A 21,006-nucleotide genomic window follows, 5' to 3' on the forward strand; every position below is an offset into this window, starting at 1 on the left:
CCATTAGATAGACCAAACTGTAAGTCATAAAGCAGAAGTGTTTATTAATGTGGTTTCTTAGAATTTTATGATGATTTTATTTATATATTTTGTAGATGTCTATCCTTCTTCCTATGAAGAATGGCAATCAGTGGATTGTATAATAGGAGTAATCAATGTCTACCATGCTTTCATTGGTAGTCAATAGTATCAAGGAAGAAAAAATTGACAACTTGCAGAGCTAGGTGTTTTCTTTTATGATAGTTTCTTTCATGTCGGTACCGATCTTTCTTCTGGAACACTAGAAAAGCTTTCTTTACCGGATTTTATAAGTTCAGACTGGCCCTTGCCAACTAGTGACATAAGTGAGGCATTTTTCTTGAAGCTATTTAATGAAGTGCAAAAAGGGTGAAGACTAATGTAGCAAGTAGGCTTGTGAAAATCAAAGTCAGCATGCCAATCCATGTATTTGTGGATTTTTTTGCCACAAGTGAATGTTTAGTAGCTCTTAAAAATACCATGCTTGTGTGTAAGAATGTAGACCAGGACACAGAACTTGAGTTTTTAGACAAAGGATGGGATTTTTGTCATTCTAACGGAATTGATTGAAAAGTGGATGCATCAAGTGTAAACGTGAAGTACATGATAAAAAGTCAGAACTTTATCATGACATTTTACTATCAGAGATCTCATAGAGTGAATGGTGTTCATGTGATATTACATCATGACCTTCAAAATATGCAAGGCAATCCTTTAGTGCACATTGATGTGTGGATGAATGAAGAACTTCAAACCACTCTATCTATTGGTGGAGAGTGCAATCTTTTACAACTTCGACAAGATTTGATAAATGAAGATGAAGTTGATCTTCCCCAAGATTTTTTATTTCAGATCAATGGTAGACAAGTAAGTAGCTCCATCAAAATGATAGGTTTACATGAAACATAAAGATTCTTTACTAACATAATTCTTTATCTTAACAGCTATCGAAGAGAAGAGAGAAGTATATGAAGTGTAAGGACATATATTTAAACGTAGTCTTTATAATTATCACTTAGGTACAAAAATTCAAATATGGAGAAGGTAAAGACAAGGTCTAATCTAAAGCAAGATTTTTTAATACAAAAAGTACTTCAAATAAATTTATTGAGTTTCAGATACGTTGTCACTTTCAATCTCTTTTGGTCCTTTCATGAGGTGTTACTACTGATGGTTCTGGCATTGGCGACTTCTTTATGTCTCCGTCTTCAACAAATTCTTCTACATGAGGGTCAATCGGCGGATCTTTTTTCTAAACCTCTTCTTTTTGTGATGGAGATTCTTCTACGAGACGATATTCATCTTCAAAACACTCCATCTCTTTCAAAACCTTTGATAGGTCATCATCTGTGGCCTCTCTTCTATCAAACTCTAGCTTTTCCTTTGAGCAAGCTTTGCAGTTACTCCAACTATTCACATTGAAATTATCTATCATGATTTCAATTTTCTTGATGCGAAAGTCTGCTACATCAAGCTCTGTGTATGTTGTAATAGAAAGCTACAATACAAAAACAATTTTGTGAGTCAAAGCAGCTATATTGTTTATGCATTAAGTGTTATAAAGAAATAGACATGAGAGGTCTCGCTTTTGTAAACATGATCCAACATGGCTTTGGCATTATACAGTAAATACCATCCACACTTATGATTGTCCTTTTGTTGTGGTACCTGTCAAACCAAAATAATTCATAAGACAAAAGAAACTTACAAAAACAACAAGAGCTTAGTACAATTAGAAAGAGAACTCAAACCTGAATCTTTCAATGTATAACCTCTTAAAAAATATTTCCCAAAGCATGGAAGCTTTCAATGGTTGCAAGTAAGATGTTGACGCGACTGTTGAAACAGTTTATAATACTTCAAATCTTTTTTCTTAATACTTTTTGTAAGGACTTTAAATTTCTTACCCTTTGATATCCAAGTGTATTGTTTTCTCAATAGAATTCAGATAAAGAACTACTTTTTCTTACATATCTAGCATGAAAAGACTCCAATGGTTCCTATAAAAAGGATGAACAAAAATAAATTTCACAATTGACAACACTTTTTGTAGTACACAACAATGATTTACCTTGAGATATATGGCAAAATAATAGTTCTCACACTTGGATTGCAATGGGTAAACCAAGCTATAAGCTCTTGGGGAGGCTTTCTTTCATCTAAACGACAAGAGATTTGGCAGTCAATTATAAACACCTCATCTTGTGCGTCCTCAGGAAGTTCTTCTTTGATCATGCTACAATTGAACACTTAAGTTAGTATCATAAAAGCAATGGGTGAAAGGAGCCCTTTATTAAAAACAGAAAAAAATATTACCTTATAAAAATCATGACAAGGGTATCAGAGATGTCATTGTCAAAGCTCCTCAGTATTTGGACATCTTGGGCTTCCAAAGGGACAAAGGCAACATGGTTATCACCTTTCATTAAGATTTCGACCTTTGGACCAACAACATTTAAAGTCTTTAAAACCTTTTCTTCTCTTTGCAAAATCTCCAATTGTTGAGCCTTTCTCTTTAACTCTTCATGGTCATCCTGTTTTAATTTGAGCCACTCAATTTTGTCTTGGTTCAGCCTGGTATCTCTACTATGTATGTCTTTTTCATTCACTTCTTCTACTTTCTAGTCTTTGGGGCTTCTTGCAAGAGGAATCAAAAGAATGTCTTTCATTTTTTATCTACAAATGATGGCATATATCTAAATTTCTCGTAACGGTGTCTAAGCATGCTTAAGCTTGTCATGTCTTTAGGCATAATGGTAACTCTATGAGCATGTGCTGCAAGAATGAAAGTGTCATTAAAATACACAATAAGATAATCTTCACAAGCCTCTTGAAGACATGCAACAGCTGTAGCCATCCATATTGTCCCACTTTTACACATTTCTGTTATCTCTCGCACTATCCTGACAAATGGTGCTTTAGGAATGCAATTTGTGGTTGCATCTTGTGCTTTTCTAATTTGTCTTAGAACACCTAGATATTGTGAAACCCTTTGTCTCCTTGGTAAATTTACGCTTACACTAGAACTTGGTCTATTGGTCTCTTGGGATGAACTAACACCATTTGGTCCAATAAGCACTTCTGAAGTTGTTCTACTGCTTGAGGGTTGAGAAACACGGCCGCCACGACTTTTCTTTGCGGTTTGTTTTGTTCTTGCCATTTTCTTTTTTGAAGAGTACCTTTATCACAATAGTGAATTGATTTAATACCACAAGATTATCTCTCTCTCTCTCTCTCTCTCTCTCTCTCTCTCTCTCTCTCTATGTATGTGTGTGTGTACTTCCACTTAGATGTACATGAAATGCCATACACACTAATAATATATACTTGTAAGTCCTTAATAGCATTCCAATTATATGCCAATGAGACATAAACACACAGGTAACTCACTCTCTCTTTCTCTATGTATGTGTGTGTACTTCTACTTAGATGTACATGAAATGCTATACACACTGATAAAATATAGCTGTGAGGGCTTACTAGCATTTCAAGTATATGCCAGTGAAACATAAACACACACATAAATCTCTCTCTCTCTCTCTCTCTCTCTCTCTCTCTCTCTCTATATATATATATATATATATATATATATATATATATATATCTATATATGGACATGTGTGTGTGTGTAAACATACCAAATTTACAAAAAAAAACATACACACACACACACATGTCCATACATAGATAAGTCGAGAGGTTGTATTTATCTAATCTATTTGTCTAGCTATAATATATAATATGTAGCATATAACCATCTTATTTATCTAACTATCATATATAATACTGGATAATATAAATCATATATGTGTTTGTTTGGTAGGGGTCCCAATTCATTTTAGATAGACTCGCGAAGGGGGAACCAGGAAGAGAAGGAGAGGAGGGAATTGGAGGCTTGGACAGACAATAGGACCATGGCAGATCTACTTGTGTGGTTGTGGACCGATTGAGTGTAAATGAGCAAATAGGTAAGTGCATGCAATATACATATATAATAGACATATATATATTATGTGTGTGTATGTGTGTATTTCAGTTGGATGTACCTAAAAAGCTATGGTTGCATTTTAAATATTTTGTAAAGGCAAATAGCATTTCAAGTACATCCAATGAGAGTAGGATACACACCCTCCCATCCACACAACATGCACATGCATTCGCCTAGAAAGTCACCGCATTTATTCACAATAAACAAAGTTCACAAATACATCTTCAACCAACTAAATTGCAAAATATTACATAGATTATAAGTTTGAATCAACAAATATCAATACAACTTAGGATTTTTTTTTTCAAATTTGGACCTAAAACTTGAGAACTTTTAAATATCATATCACATATCAGCTTGTCAATAATTTTCTATCGCCCAAATGTGGTAGATTGATTATGTGATTTCCATCTTGATTAACAGGTCTTGAGTTCAACTCCCCTCCTAGGCTAGCTCTTTAAGGTCTCTTGGGATAGTTTCCTATGACATTAGAACTCTCTTCTTCTTCTTCTTCTCTCTCTTTAGTGCTCTTTAGTGCTTTCTTTTTTATAGTTGTCAATAGGCAATTTAAATATAAACGATACTTATTTAAACCGTTACACTCTCTCTCTCTCTCTCTCTCTCTCTCTCTCTCTCTCTCTCTCTCTCGGCCACACACGTGTACCTGCTCCTAGGGTTTTGTGCTTTCATGTGCGCCTTCGTGCCGCAGCAGGGTTACTCGTCACAGCAGCACAACATAGGTCTTGCCGGTCACGGGAATTGCAGGTCAGCTCCGCACGTCGCTAGCAGCAGCCCGTCACCAGTCGCCAGCAGCAGCAGTAGAGGTGTTGGTTGCCAATAGCAGCAGAAGTGCCGCCCGTCGTCAGCAGTCGGAAGTGCTGTATCGTCAGCAGGGCAAAAGTGCCACCCGTCGTCAGAGAAGTGCTGCGTTGTCGTGAGCGTCATCGTCAGCAATTAACGGTAGCAGCGGCAGAAGAGGCGGCTCCGTCATCAAGCGGCAACAACGGCATCAACAGAGGTGGCCATCCCGTCAATGTAAGAGAGAGAGAGAGAGAGAGAGAGAGAGAGAGAGACCACGCTGTGGATAGAGTAGGTACAAAAATAAAATGTAGTAGTAGGGGTACCCGGCGATTTCAAGTACAATAATTTTGTGTACATGGAAGGGTTAAAGAATTGGTTATATTATGTATGTAGGATGCTCATATGACAACCTTTCTTGGCTCTAAGCATTGGTAAAGAAAATTACAACTTAGTGAAGTCTAAAATATGATTTTTCATCGCTACCTCTCTACTCATTCTTGAGCCTAATCGAGCAAGTTAGTCAGGATCAATATACAAAGAGAAAAAGTTTCATCACCAACTCCAGCAATAAGCCCAACCCTTGGGTGAGGGTTGGAATGCGTCAATCATGAGCCGTGAGATTTGGCAACACATGGGCTCCCCGAATTTAGATATCCGCCCGCATCTAGAACATGTAACATCCAAAGTCGTTGATTTTCCCTAAACCTATGTAGGCATAGTGCTTAGAGCACATGGATCACCACGTGAATATTGTGGGTTCAAGACGCACGACATGAATTGGCTATATTTTACGAGCATTCCAAATTTTACGAAGTTTTTTTAATTTACAAATATGCGTTAGACAACTCTCCCCAGTTGTAGATCCCATTTGAAGCAACTCGTGTGATTTAGTGTGGAAGGTCCACATGGAGAATTTGCAGAGCCTTGCATGCAATAACAACACTTGCAATATGACAACTTGCAATGCAAACGTTGAGTCTTAGTGTTACGAGTAGCCTAGAAGCACCGCGACGAGCACCCAGATGGCACATGCAGCAGAGGAAAGCCGTGATGGGAGAGCAGATAAGAGTCGTCTGTTGTGTGACGTGCAAGCAGGAGCAAATGAGCGAATGAGCGTGCTTGGTTTGTTGGTTACGGGGGATAGACGAGGTCCTAGGTCCCCTTCTGCCTTTTAGAGGGTGGAGAAACTCCATTCCAAGGTTGTGACCCCTGGATGAGATTTGGGGTCATCTCCTAAACAAATGAATGAAAGTACCAAGCTGCCAGTAGTAGGGGCTATTATACAAACTCCCCTACCAGCTGGCGCAAAATTAAAAAAAAAAACGAATCTAAAGTGATGCCTTTACAAGAAGGGTCCTAGGAACGAACCCAACGAATAGTTACCGATGGTGGAGGCAGCCATGAAACACCCGCGCAAAAAACGTAGATTGCTCTACATTCAAGAATTGAACCAACACGATTGTCGCGGCCGCAGTCTGAGCCTGCACCTGTATTTTTTTGGGGACATAGTCGGGCCTCGTAGAGCGTAAGAAGTGGCGTGCAAGTAGGATGAGGACCTCAAGCAAGACGCAGAAGATGGGAGCAGGTAGTGTGCAGAATGCAGAAGGCAAGGAAGCCATGCGAGCCGTGTTTTTTTAAAATCCAACGACGTGTGTCGATGTGTAATGACCTATTGGAGCTCAAGTGGTTACGGCTTAGTATTTGAGCTGCCATAGGAGACGAGTTCGAATCTGTCCCTACAATTTTTAAAGGGGAAGCTATGGATGAAAGGGTGGGAGCAGTGAGACTCAATGTAGGAATCACTGAAGAAATGAATATAATAATGAAGCTGCGAGTAGGTGGGACCGAGTAGGTGAGACCGAGTAGTATGTGCCCTACAATTTTTAAAGGGGAAGCTATGGATGAAAGGGTGGGAGCAATGAGACTCAATGTAGGAATCACTGAAGAAATGAATATAATAATGAACCTGCGAGTAGGTAGGACCGAGTAGTATGTGCCCACGATTGTAGAAAAATAAAAAAAGCCAGAATCTTTCGAAGATACCAGTAGGGGGTACCAACTGGTTTTTATTCATAAAATAAAGAGCATCTTGGAAGATCCTCTAGAACCAGGGAGGCAGGAGGAGTTGCATTGGCCCGTATTTCCCACTCTTTCTATTGCGAGGTGGCCCACCTGGTTTCCCTCTCTCCTATTGCGGGCGTCCTCTCTCTCTCTCTCTCTCTCTCTCTCTCTCTCTCTCTCTCTCTCTCTCTCTCTCTCTCTCTCTCTCTCTCTCTCTCTCTCTACGTTGTGCATAGCTCTATCTCTCTCAAGTCGAGGCTGGCTCCTCTCTCTCTCTCTCTCTCTCTCTCTCTCTCTCTCTCTCTCTCTCTCTCTCTCTCTCTCTCTCTCTCTCTCTCTCTCTCTCTCTCTCTCTCTCTCTCTCGTGCACGCATCAGGAGGATGCACTGATGAGGGTTGCAGAATGCTACGGAGGAGATGGAGGGCTGCCATAGGTGATGGATGGTTGTAGGCAGTGGAGGGTTGCAAAGGGCTACAGAAGGGCTGTAGGCAATGGAGGGCTTTGCAGGTCGATGGAGGAGCAGGAGAGAGCTATGGGTGATGGAGCTGTAGATGACTACGAAAGGGTTGTAGGCTATGGAGGGTAGTGTAGGTCAACGAGGGCCATGCAAACACTGGAAAGAGAGAGAAGAGGAGCGTCGAGGCGAACGAAAGTGAGAAAGGGGAAGAGGGAGAATATTCCTATGTGCACGTATGTCGCACGTGTCAATGCAAGGAACTTGCCGATACACCGCATGCGAGCCACAAATAGCTCCAAGCACATAACAAGCCTAAACTAGTAGCTCAAAGATGACTATGGTGTGTCACTCATTGCTCTACGTTTGCTTCGTGGAAGATTCCTCGCCCCGAAGAAGAGGGAGACGCCGCTATGCCGCGCTCAACCCCCTCGCCGCCGTCGTGCCGCCGCAATGCTCGATCACACACACACACACACTCTCTCTCTCTCACGCATACACACACACACACACACACACACACACACACACACACACACACACACACAAGGAGATGAAGAAGAAGAAGATGGAGATGGAGCAAGAGCACTCTTCAATTGCCCAAATGAGAGAATGAGTGAATTTTAGGTTTAGTCGACTTTTATATGAGCTCACCCCATTCACACTTGGGTGCCCATGCTTAGCCAACTAATCCCTTGAATGTTCCGGTTAGAGTGCGCCTCTCATCGGCGATCACTCTTACCCTTTTCCTAATGGACCGACAAGCTCAGTACCTGACTCTACCAAGTAAATAATACAACGTCCGTCGTAGGTGATAGGGTGTCCGTGAGCCGTGAGGGTTAACATGCCCCCCTTCCTGATGTAGATTCCGTCCTCGGAAGCTATTGAGTTGCAGCATGTTCGTCGAGATAGAGGAGCATTTGAGATGAATGTCCGTAGCCTTCTTCAGTCACTGCAAAATCAAACAACATTGGCACAGTAATTGCATTCTCATAAGCAATTAAAATGCATATGCGGTTTTAGGCAGACAAATTGATTGGTAGCATAATTCTAAACCATTTGTTAGCAATAAACATTAAATTGCAATATAATCAAACACATAAACAGTTGGGAAGGTAAAAAACTAAACAAGTTCGGGGTCGCTAATTCAATGGTCCAAAGGCACTAAAGATCGACTATTAATACCATGGACAAGCTTTTTAATTTTCTCTGGTCAATTAAGTTGTTTAATCGCGAGAGCCAAGTATTTCATGTTCGAGGGCTGACTAGAGACTATACCTAGAAGACCTTGTAGTTAAGCTACAATAAAAGAAATTTCTCATGAAATCATCGCCTAACTGATTACCTTTTCTTTGACCCCCCAAAATATTTTCACAGTGATTCCATTTTGATGTGTGTGCTTATTTTGTATGCCTTAGGTTTTTTGCTTTTCAAGGAAAAGCGCCCACATTGGGAACCTCTAGGGCTCCAGTACCATAGGCGATACATGTGAGTGGAGTACCAAATCAAGCTGATGTTTCTCTTCTAGCTTAAGATTTTAGATTGTGGCACTTTGATTTTTTGTTTGTTCATTTTCAGCACTTTAATTTTGTAACTTTGGGGGGTCATATAACACTGTTACCCTCCCCAGACTCATCACACTAGTAAACTCCCTTTATAATACTTAAGCTAAAGGTTAATAGGGACTAAGCCCACTAGAAATCCCTAATATATTTCACACAATGCTGCCTAAGCCGGATTAATAACCTAAGTAACCATTAATTATTAGGAAGGCATTCCCCATGGTGTTAGGAGAAGATCTCTAACGCCTAGCTTCGTCAAACTAGCTTAGTCGGACTGCTTGATTTTTAAACCTAGACAAGTGATCATGAAAAAAAATTACATTGATGGATATTATGCTATCAATCACAATTAAAGTAGACAAACCGTTGGATGCAAAAAGATAAGGGGCAATGCTAATGGACAAGAAACACCTGTTGTGTTGATGAACGCACTTGATTTGAAAAGTGGAGGAGAGAAAGATTCCATGAAGGTCCAAATCCTAACCACAGCAACACGTTCCTGTACACACAAGGAAACACAAAGAATAGCTCTAGGAGGCACATCAGTGGGGAAAAGGAACTTTACTAATCACTCAACGAAAAAATAGAAACACTCCTATCGTACTAAATCTACCTACCCTCCATCACTCGAATGATGAGGATCAAAGGTGTTTTATGGCATAGGTTTCTGTTTCAGTGTACCGGATACAAATGTGTAGGTTTGAGTCAATGTTTTGACTTTTATGGTGCATACTCGTTTTCTAATTGCTCTTGCTCTTTATTATTTTTGTTTTTTGTGAGTATAAGGCTATATATATATATATATATAGTCCCTAAGATTGGGAGATTGAGAGGTCAGGGAGGAAGGTTGAGAGGGGAGTGAGTGAATGATGACTGTCAACAAACACCCCCCCCCCCTTCCTTGGGTAGATCATACCGTTTGAAATGTGCTTGCCACCCTTTGAAACCAATTGTTCTAGTTGGTAATAGGTGAGGATTTTTGCCAGTAGTTTTCTATTACCTTAGGTGCCTCATCGAGTTGCAAGGGTGGTAAGGTACTCTCCCAGGATCGAACTTGAAGTGGTTCATTAGGTGACTCTTGAACATTGGGAGGTGTGGACTCTTTTGTAGCTCTATGGAGGTCCACTATTGTAGGTGGAGGCTGTGGAGAAGCTTCTACCTCTATGGATGGATTACATGAGGATCTAGAAGCTTCATGGGACTCCCCCCTTCCTGAGCTAGGTGGAGCAAATTGTTCTTTCTTTGGTACCCAAACTAGCTCTGGAGAGGGTGTGTGGCATTCTGTGATTTTTTTCTTTCCACTATTGTCAATCATTGTTTTGAAGCTAAAAGATTGGGCGCCCATGGGTCAGGTGACAGGTAAGAACACAATCTACGTTTTGGCTCCCAGATGTGATCATTTCCTTGATAGTAGCCTTGAGCTTCCAATAATCGTTTAGGAATCCAACGCCACGTTTCCTTACATTCCTTGGAGCGAGTGGGACGTCTCTTACTAGGCTCCTGTCTTTTAGCACTAGCTATGGTCGCTAAAGAAGCTTTAGGTACCCACTTGTATGTTTTCTTCGTTATATTAGGATGAGTCTTGTCAGAAGCTATATGCATTGCTTGTAGTATATTTAAGGGTACAGGCATTTCATCCCCCTCAGGTGTTACCCAGGTCATACCCCTGTTTCCCCAAGTGTCTATGGTTGCTGGTAGGTGGACCCAATCCACATTGTCTGACTCAGCCATCCCAGGTAGTACATCCATATAAGGAGAATCTTCCTTAACATCAGTGTCCGCTTTACACGTGTAACAATACTGCAAAGGGGCTAAGTGAACTGTGGTGTTAGATCTATGATCAATTATAAACATGTTTCTTAGAAGATGTGCTCGACTAGTCACAAGATCCACTCGAATGATAGAATCTTGGAACTGCAAGTAGACATGGTTTTTAGACCAATCATGCACCATTTTTGCTTCCCTCATGAAAGGACGTCTTAAGATCATCTCCGATGCCATAGTGTGCTTGGAGAAATCCATAACAATGAAGGTAACTCTTATTTTATGTCCAAATACCTTGATCTTCAGATCTTCTAGCATCCCAATAGGTTTAACAATAGACCCATTGGCCATCTTCACTACTATGGTTGTGGTCGCAAGGTGAGGTCTTCCCATAGTTTCCTAGAAATTTTTAGTCACAATGCTAACCCCAGCGCCACCATCAAGGATTCCCTTCACAGTTAATCCCTTAGTAGTGATTGGTATGGTCGCATTGGATTCATCACCCTCAAAGTATTGTCCCAACTTATTAACATGTATTTCTATAACAAGGTTCTCATCTAGGTTGGGTGTGGATCTAAGTGTTCCTCCTCTATTGGCATCTCCCCAACTCCATCCATCTTGCAAACTGTGGTAGCCCAAACTTTAGTTCTCCATTGAGGAAGGCTTGAAGAGCTGAGACTAGCTCATGATCTTTATATAGTTTGGACATGATGGTGGTTCTAACTTCTGAAGACATGAAATCCATCAATTTGGCAATGTTTAATGGCACCTTTTGGACTTCAATCCCTTGACGTGGGGAAGATGGGATCTCCATTTCTTCGATAGGATCACGTAGTCCCTCTGTAAACATTCTTTCCATCAAGAATTGAGTACGCCCACTTTCCCATGACTTTAAGTCACTTTCTTCTTGGATGACACTAGGTATGGCTAAGGGTCTATGGTCTTGGTGAGGTTGTTGTTGCGTAGGGAACATGGTGTCTGTAATCTGGATTGAGGAGATCCCTTTGGGTATCTTCTACCAAACTCCTTAATTGATTGACTCGCTCAATCTCCTCTGTATTGTTTGGATAAGTTCCTATCTTCTTCTTAGATCCCTACCATTGTGGCTCATGAAGATCTTCCTTGTTGGTTTCTATCTTAGTGGTTGTTTTGGTCTCCATGGTTTCTCCTGAATCAAAATCCTCTTCAGCATCATTCATATATACGGGGTCGTCACCAGTCCCTATGTTGGTCTTTGAACAGGGGTCTGACTTCGTTGCTTTTTGCGATCTCTTCCTTCGTGTTTTCTTCTTTTTCTGAGATTGGGCAATTGATACCGTGTCTCTTTCCTCAAGAATATAATTTTGTTTTTAGAGCATCGATCGTGTGAGTACGTTTATTGGTACCACAGGTGTACTTTGTGATGGCTCCTCGATAACTTCAATCAAGTTTAATGGTGTGATCTTCGGTGCATTTGGATTACTTGGACATTGGGAAATCAAATGATCTATGCCACATCGATTACATATGAGTATTGGCATTGTAGACGTGCTCGCTTGATTGGTTTGCATAAGTGTGGTGTTCTTTTGTAACCTAATAGGACACTCGGCTACATGATGTGGACCTCCACACTCATAGCATTGAAGAGGTGGTCTCGTAGCAGTGTAATTGATATTTTGGCCTCTTGACACAAGAGCAGCTACTTGATATACAGGTTTGACTTGTCCCCAATAGTCCTCCATGTAGTATTGTGGACTTTCTTCAAGCACATCCATCGCATAGGCAATATTAGGATCTATATCCTCCTCACAGCCTTCCAAACAAGCAATAGATGACTCACAACCCACTGATTCACAGAAGTGATTCTCAGATGTGGTGGTTGCGGTCCTAGCACTGGAGGTGGTAAGGGTGTTGTTTGAACAACATTTTGGGCCCTAGGGACCATGTGTTGTGCTGTTTGTTCAAGAGGTGGGGCCGACATCAATGCAGACACTCGAGGTGTGTCTGTCCATGATAAGGTTGGTCTATTGGCCATCGCGCACTTAAATACTATGCAATCCTTAGCTTGATGACCATACCTCCCACAGGCATTGCAATTCCCATTGAATTTACTCTAAAAGTAGGGCATTAACTGGTACTATGTGGTCCATAGCATACTGAGCACCATTGTTGCTCCCTTCTTGGATACATATGATTGTTCTACGGAGCACGATTGTCTCTAAGACTCTCTTGAATAGCCTTTGGTGAGATCTGCTAAAGTCATCTCAGATATCTTTGGATCGTTAGCAATAGGCTTGAGGGTCATTCGCTGATGCCCCGATGCTTGTGAGCTAACAGATTTAGACTCAACAAACACTCTTTCTCCTTGAATCATTAAATTATCCTCCAATTGGATCGGATTGGTGGTGACTGCTTCCCAAGTGGTGATACCTCTAATGACTAGGCCATTGTAGATATCCTCATGTCGTAACCCCCTAATGAATCTATCAAGCAATTGGTTATTGTTGAAGTGCTCATTTGGATGACAACGAGAATTCAAATGCTTCAAGCGACTATTAAAGTCTCTCACCGACTCTCCTTCCTCTCGTTGGGCTTTCTGTAGCTGAGAGGCTACACCCCAAAGCACTCCCTGTCGTATGTATTCTGTCAAGAATAGTCTCCTAAGAGTAGGGTAAATCATTTTTTCTTTCATCCTTAGGGTTCTATACCAATCCCTAGCCTTTCCACTTAAGGTTAGGCTTAAAGAATTGCTCTTATGCAGGTCATTGTGTTCTCCTAGAGAATCGCATATTTGTTCAAACACTTCGATATGCTTTATCACATCCCCGTCTCCACTAAATTTTTGTGTGAGCTTCGCTATTTGTACTGCCTTACTTTAGGCTCTCTATAAGGCGCGTTACGCATATTCTCAGCAATAGATCGATCGATAGCTTAAGCAAATGTTGCCAAGTCACCTAAGTGAGTAGGCATCGTGGGTGGACGTGCTCCAGAGATTACATGTGGAGTAGGTATTGGCATTGGGCTTGGCGCATAGGAAGCCCTTGGGTTCCACGTCAGGTACGATGTTGTGCCATGTGGTGGCCCAAAGTTCATATGTGTGGCCCTAGGCATAGCAGACTTCAGATGTGACATGCTAATGCTAGCCGGTATAGTCCCATGGAAATAAGAACTTGGGTGTTGTGGTTGTGGAGCATAGGTAGTTGAAAAAATGGGAGGAGTAGGGACTACATGAGTGTGATGACTCATAGGTGCATACGATTGGTACACACTTGTAGGTACTGTTGCAGGCATTGAGCTACCATGTAGCGGTGCTTTACTAACAAATGAGGTCCATGGCGTGTTTCTCGGCATGCCCATCATTGGGGTAGGCATGGTAGCCATGGTGTCATCAAGGGAAAGATGAGCTAGACTTGGAAAGGTGAAGCTATCACTTGTGGGCTTAGATTTCACTGAGACCCCTAGCGAAACAACATATGGAGGATCCATCGGACTTATCGTGGGAGTATCCATTTGCGATAAGGTCGGTTGTTTAGACTTTCCTGTATCCAAGAATCTCATGAGACCCGTTGAAGGCATGTTGATCCCCTTGTTCTGTCTCTCTAACTCAATGACCCTATGGATGACCTCACAAACTCTTTGTTGTTGATCCTCGACACTAGTAGCGCCCATTGTGGATTGTAGGATATCTAACCAACCCACGTGATAGGTGTGACCTGTGTATAGTTCAATCAGGGTTTCCGTTTGTAGTTCGTACTCCCAGAACTCATTTAGGAACACTCCATCTAGGATTGAGGTGCTAGGGGTGTCCTTTGAGCTAGATGCAATGTTTCTTTCTAGGGGTTGGCCTTTAGCAATTGCTAAGTCAAGAGCACTCGATTGCTCTCTTAGCAAGGATATTGAAATGGGGGCTTTCGCTTTTAACTCTCTTCGTTGCTCCGCCTTACATAAGATTTTGACTTCCTTTTCCCTCGCTGCAACGATATATCGCTCAACCTCTTGCACTTCGGCAAGGCTTCTACCATCGGGTAATTTGACCTCGGAGGTAAATAACTCTGAAGAGTCAGGAGGTGCAGTGAATGAAGTATTCACGTGCACATTCTCTGACGGAATAGGGTCTACGTTGGTCGCGAATGGAGAATTTACTTCCCCACCCCCCTCATTTACGTCATTAGCTCCATGTTCGGAGCGAGTGACTCTACTAAAGGTTTCCTTCAGGCGGCTAAGCACGCTCGGGCCGGACCGCGGGCCCATGGCATGCATGTCTTGGCTTGAGCTATCGGGATTAGGCATTGGAAAACCCTCCATGATGTCATAGTCAAAGGAAGAGTCACTAGCCGCTATGTTCGGGTCTTGGTTTGTACTACCTTGGGTCCCCGCCGAGGGCCCGGAACCTAAAGTAGGTGGATATTGAGAACTGCGTAAGTCAAAATTCTCTCTAGTTGCTCCGTCTCTAGCACACGAACAGAGCACAGATGCATGTGCCTTTGGCACCCTACAAGCATCGGGCGGCGAATAACCTCGAAGGTTAACCGCTTACCTTTTTTAAGCGTCCGTTTTCACTCGTGTTTTTTACGTTTTTAATGTTTTTTTTTAATGTTTAATTTTTTTATTAAAGTATGCGATAGCTCGAAATGAGCGTATCACTTAGAGGGTTGCCGTGTGCTTTACAACATAATTTTCGGGCATCTGAAGTTTTGTTGGTCCTCAAAAAATTGATTTTTAGCTACGTGTGAATCTAAAATTTGTAATTTTAAAAGGCTACTGAGGCCTAGGCCTGAGCTTGGGTCTGGGAGATATTCCCGATCCCGGTCCTATCTTTAATTTTTTTTTAAATTTTAATTTTTTTAAAAAAGGATAAGGTCGCCGCGGCCTGCGCAAGAGCACACAAACATACTCTATCTACCTACTTCTAACTAATACACCTACTGTTACACACTAACACACTCTATTAACTTTCACAAATCTACTTCCTACTTACTGTACACAAAAAACTAACAACCCTAGTACATAGAGAATAAACACAGTACCTTTGAAAACTCCATTAACAAAGAAAACTAACAACTTTAATACACAGAGAATAACACAGTACCTTTGAAAACTCCATTAACAAAAAAAATACACAGTATAACACAAAATCCTTCTTCTCAACACACACACCCTCCTTCCTTACCTTTCCTACAATTGAAATTGCACCACAAAAGAAGCACACAGTGCCATTCAAGGTTAGTGTATGGCATTCCAAGGCAACGGCGCAAAAAATGTGCACGTATGTCTCACGTGTCAATGCAAGGAACTTGCCGATACACCGTGTGCGAGCCACAAATGGCTCCAAGCACACAACAAGCCTAAACTAGTAAGCTCAAAGATGACGATGGTGTGTCACTCACCTCTCTACGTTTGCTTCGTGGAGGATTCCTCACCGCGAAGAAGAGGGAGACGCTGCTACGCCGCGCTCAACCGCCTCGCCGTCGTCGTGCCGCCGCAATGCTCGATGGCACACACTCTCTCTCTCTCTCACACACATACACACACACACAAGGAGATGAAGAAGAAGAAGATGGAGATGGAGCAAGAGCACTCTTCAATTGCACAAATGAGAGAATGAGTGAATTTTAGGTTTAGTGGACTTTTATATTAGCTCACCCCATTCATACTTGGGTGCCCATGCTTAGCCAGCTAATCGCTTTAGAGTGAGCCTCTCATCGGCGATCACTCTTACCCTTTTCCTATTGGACCGACAAGCCCGGTACCTGACTCTACCAAGTAAATAATACAACGTCCGTCGTAGGTGATAGGGTGTCCGTGAGCCATGAGCCGTGAGGGTTAACATCCTAACTAATAGATTTTATCTAGTGTGAGCCACTAGGGGGTACCATAACATTCTGTGGGTAGAAAAAAAAAGTTGTTTCTTAAAAAAACAAGTTTGAGTCTTTGTGTATGCTTGTTTGACATGCCATGGACCGTGGAGAGCTCTGAGGGATAATGAAGAAGCTTCTTCTTGTGACCTTCAGGGGCAACCACCATGCTCAAGAGCTGCGAGCAGTGGACACGACCGGCTTGTCTGCTTCCATCGCCATCGCCATCAAGCGACAATCCAAGAGGCTCTTCCCCTATTGTTCATGGCTATGGATGCTAGGGGAGAAGAAGGGCGGTGAGAGCAGCTATAGAGCAGGGCGGCAAAGGCGCAGAGGAACATAGGCTGGCGGGTAGGGGCAAGGGAATATTTCAGTGTATTACTGGGATTTTTTAAAAAGAGAAACGAGTATTACCATTGAGAAAAACGAAAACTTGAGGCATCTTTTTAAGATGGTCTCTTTGCTGATTGGCGGGGTGTGTCCATGTCTCTCAGCAACCTTTATCCAATCTTCTCTGGATAAGCGCTGCTATTATCCAATCTCTCTCATTCTAATTCTCTCTCAAGCGTGTATATGTAGAAGAAAGGGAAGGCCTTTTTTACGAATGCAATCACCCTATGCGTTGTTTTCACCTCATTGTGTGTCCAAAGAGCGTCACAAATCACCTATTTGTGTGTGGAGAGATCAGATGTGTCAGAGATGCTCTGTGTTGTTCTCAACAGATGCATAGAAAGACCTTAGTCTACAAGGAATCACCTTTATCAAGATATCTACCTTGAGAGAATCTACGGGGCCACTTGGCAGGGGGAAGCGAGGGAATCACCTGAATTGGGGGCCTCTGAGTTGCATACCGAATTTTTATGTGGCTTAAAATTTAGCCAATTGCATGCAAACTGACAGTTGACTAGGTGAGGCAACCGATGACCGCAGATGAAGTGAAGGCCTTTCTCTAGATGCATTCACCAGATTCAAAGGGAAGGAAGGCTTCTCTCTCTCTCTCTCTCTCTCTCTCTCTCTGTCTCTCTCTCTCTCTCTCTCTCTCTCTCTCTCTCTCTCTCTCTCTCTCTCTCTCTCTCTCTCTCTCTCTCTCTCTCTCTCTCTCTCTCTCTCTCTCTCTCTCTCTCTCTCTCTTGTGAGGAGCCATTGGTGGCTCGTACCCTGCTTTTCCTCGGTCTGTTTTTGTAGAAGTTGGTCGGATCTTTCTCTTGGGCGTGATCTTTGCAGGAGACCTGAGAGAAGGGTAGCTCGATGAGCTGGCCGTGCAAGGCAAAATAGAGATAGGAAGGAGAAGTAGAATGTCTTGACGGGTTCTAAGTGGGGGTGGGAATACTTTGAGGTAATGGTGAATATATTTTAGTTTCTACGAGTATGGCCCTACGCCAGTATGAAAAAACTAAAACTATAACACTATAATTGTCAAACTAAAATCATCATCATCATCGTCAATGTTGGAGGATGCCCGATGTTGGGCGTTGTTCGAGAAATTTCAATCCATGTTGGAGAGAAATGTCAATGTCCACCTTTGTAAATAGTTGTAATGAGTGTCTTCCATATCGTGCTAGAATAGTCTTGATGCTTTGATAGAGCCTCTGTCGCTATCGTGGTCACCCTCGTAGACATGGACATCTAGCTCTCCCAAGCTTAGTGACTAGGGCTAGAAAAGTACATTTTTTCTAACCGATCAATATAAGGGAAAACTTGAAATTCTCCTAGTTTTTAGGTCAAAATTTGAAGGTTTTACCGGTAATTACACTAAAACTTGTGCAAATTTGCTAATTTTCTTAAAAGGCAAGCTCAAAATCTAAAGGGATTCTCTAATTTCAGTCGGTTTGGTTCTAACGTTGTTAGTGGCTCTATCTACTAATATACCTTTGGTATAAGTGGGCTTTGAAGTCTGCTATGAGGCTCGCAAAGTGGCACGACAACGTGGAATCTTGGCAGATGGAGTTAATAAACCTGACAAGCTACTAGTATGAATCTAGAATATTATGCGAGTAGGGGTTCCTAGGTTTTCTTTATTAAAAAATAGCCAGAACCTTAGCATCCAAGACTCTACGAAAGGGTTTTTTCAATGCAATAACAAAGTCTAACCACGATTGTAGTCGGTCCAAAAATACAATAAAAATTTATTATTTGTAAACATTAATTGTGTTATCAACTTATTGTGTATGAGAAATGATATGGGGGAAGAAAACCAACACATATCCTCATAATTTACTCATTGGATACACCTAGAATGCTCAAAGAATGAATTCAATTGTGTTGGAGGTCACTTTCAAGCATTTCAAGTGCATCTCTAGCATCAATAGTTTAAGTGCACTTGAATCGCGTCCTATAGTATTCATTTAGTTTGAATTGACTACTACGCATTTCAAGTGCACACACATACCCACATATACACACATATATTAATCTACATAATACATACATGCATGTATATAGTTGAATTGTGTGTGTGTGTGTGAGAGAGAGAGAGAGAGAGAGAGAGAGAGAGAATCTTTTCCCAAAGGTATGGCTGATTTGAAAAGAAAACGTGACTCTCAAACTAATGGTATCTCATCTATTTATGACGATTTGGCAACATCTACCCAGAATATAGATGACATAGGTATATTAGACATCAATAATTCAAGAGAGGTTTTTTATAATTGCATTATGACCTTGCTCTTCTAATATAGACATTTGTTATTACAGATAAAAACAATCCCAAGATTCTATTGCAAGAATTTCTATATGATTGTGGAGCCAGGGAATCATATGATTCATTTTATACAATGCTTAATACTCCTTTTGAACTTGAAGAAACTCTTATTTTTCACAATGAAGCTTTACAGGAGTACAACAAAGAGTTTGATCAATTGGTGGATTCAAGAATGGTACTATACCTTGATGAAGAATATATTCATGCTATAGATTTGGTTCAAAAGAATCCATCACAATCCTCTAGGCTTAACAAAAATTATTCCGCCTTATCAGAAAATGTCAAACTAAATCTTCCAAAATGTCCAAAGTGCAAACACAAATGTAGACTATTAAAGAAAAGTGTGGGGTTTATTGTAATTTTGTTCTTAAGAGATAGTGATGATGAAGAAGCAGAAAGGGATGACAGTAACTCTAAATCAAGTGAAGTGATCAAAGATGAACAAGACAATGAAGAAGTTCTTGATGTAGAAAAAGAGTGGCAAGAAGTTGAGACTCTTCAACTTTCTAGGATTCAAGAAGACAGTATTGCATTCGAGAAGTCTTTGTACCCTACTTTTAAAGGAACATTTCCCTTGCCTATTCTACCACGCTTTCCTCTTGGCCATGGAGAATATATAATGCTTTCAGATATCCAAAGGTCATTTAGTTTACGAGAGGATGAATTGTATGCTATTTTGGCACAACACTTGAACTATAATGTTGGCCGATGAACAGCCAGTTAAATACAAAGATTTTGTAGAAAAAGATCCTCTTTTAGGCAAGTTGGATGTTTGCTTTGAGCCTCATAAAGCATTGCAGATTTGTTTCAATGAAGCTCTTCAGTATAAAGAGCGTACCGAAGAAGAGTTTCTCAAGGCACGAGAGAATATAATAGATCCTCATCTTTCAGAAGAGGATAGTGAAAATGAAGATGAACAAGATAAAGATGTACCAATCATTCAGGAGCCAGATCTCAAAATAGAAAATGTTGGTTCGATAAATCTTTGGAAGGAAAATCAACTTGTGTCAGATGAGAACATTACGGTAAGCACTTTATTTGTATAAGCTAAAGTTTTGTTGTTTTTGCTTTCAATGTTTCTAATGATTAATAGATTTTATACATTTGTAGATTCAACCACCAAAAGATGAGTTCTTAAGACGGTCATCTAGAGTCATTGATCTTACCAAAGATGCTTCTCTGAAGCACTACATTAAGTACCTTGATTGTCCTGATTTAGTTATTTTTCACATGAAGTACTCCTCTGATGGTTATATACCTCTGTCTGTATACAAGACATTGTCAAAGTATCTTGGTGGCTATGTTCTTCATCCAAATGCTACCAAAGTAAGCCTTTTGGAGAAAGAGTGTGCTATCAATGTTTTTGGATATGGTCATGCAATGCAAGGATAACTTGCAGGAAGTTATTTAGCATATACTGGATATGCTCTTGAAAAGGGAATTAAACATTATATATAGAGCTTTCTCCTTCCGGGAAACGATTTTTACTTCGACACGATGATTTGAAACACGTTGAATACAAAGAGGGCACTTCATGTTTAGATCAAGAAGATGTTGAAGACATTGAAGATATCATTTGAGAATAGATATGTACTAAGTATACACTTTTATAGAATGTGTTCTGGATCTTGAGGTAGAACCCAAAACCAAGTCATGGTTCTTGATACCCTTACTTTTGACCTTTTCATTTATCTTTGCCAAAGACTTATCCTGCATCTGCCCATAATGTTCCAAGGCACTCATCCTATCCAGCTGAACCTCTTGTAACTATAAGAGCCTCTCTTTGAATGCATCACTAGGTGGCCCAAGAAACTTCTCTAGC

General features: G+C 41.0%; 2 pseudogenes; one reads left to right on the forward strand and one right to left on the reverse strand.

The window, feature by feature from the left end:
- Positions 1 to 1,150: 1,150 nt before the first annotated feature.
- On the reverse strand, positions 1,151 to 4,951 carry LOC147446065 (uncharacterized; annotated as a pseudogene).
- Positions 4,952 to 19,803: 14,852 nt separating this feature from the next.
- Positions 19,804 to 20,764, forward strand: LOC147446066 (uncharacterized; annotated as a pseudogene).
- Positions 20,765 to 21,006: the final 242 nt, after the last annotated feature.

The sequence above is a fragment of the Adiantum capillus-veneris genome, chromosome 12 (genome assembly GCF_014529385.1).
Source record: "Adiantum capillus-veneris isolate H3 chromosome 12, ASM1452938v2, whole genome shotgun sequence".
In the NCBI taxonomy this organism is placed as follows: domain Eukaryota; kingdom Viridiplantae; phylum Streptophyta; class Polypodiopsida; order Polypodiales; family Pteridaceae; genus Adiantum; species Adiantum capillus-veneris.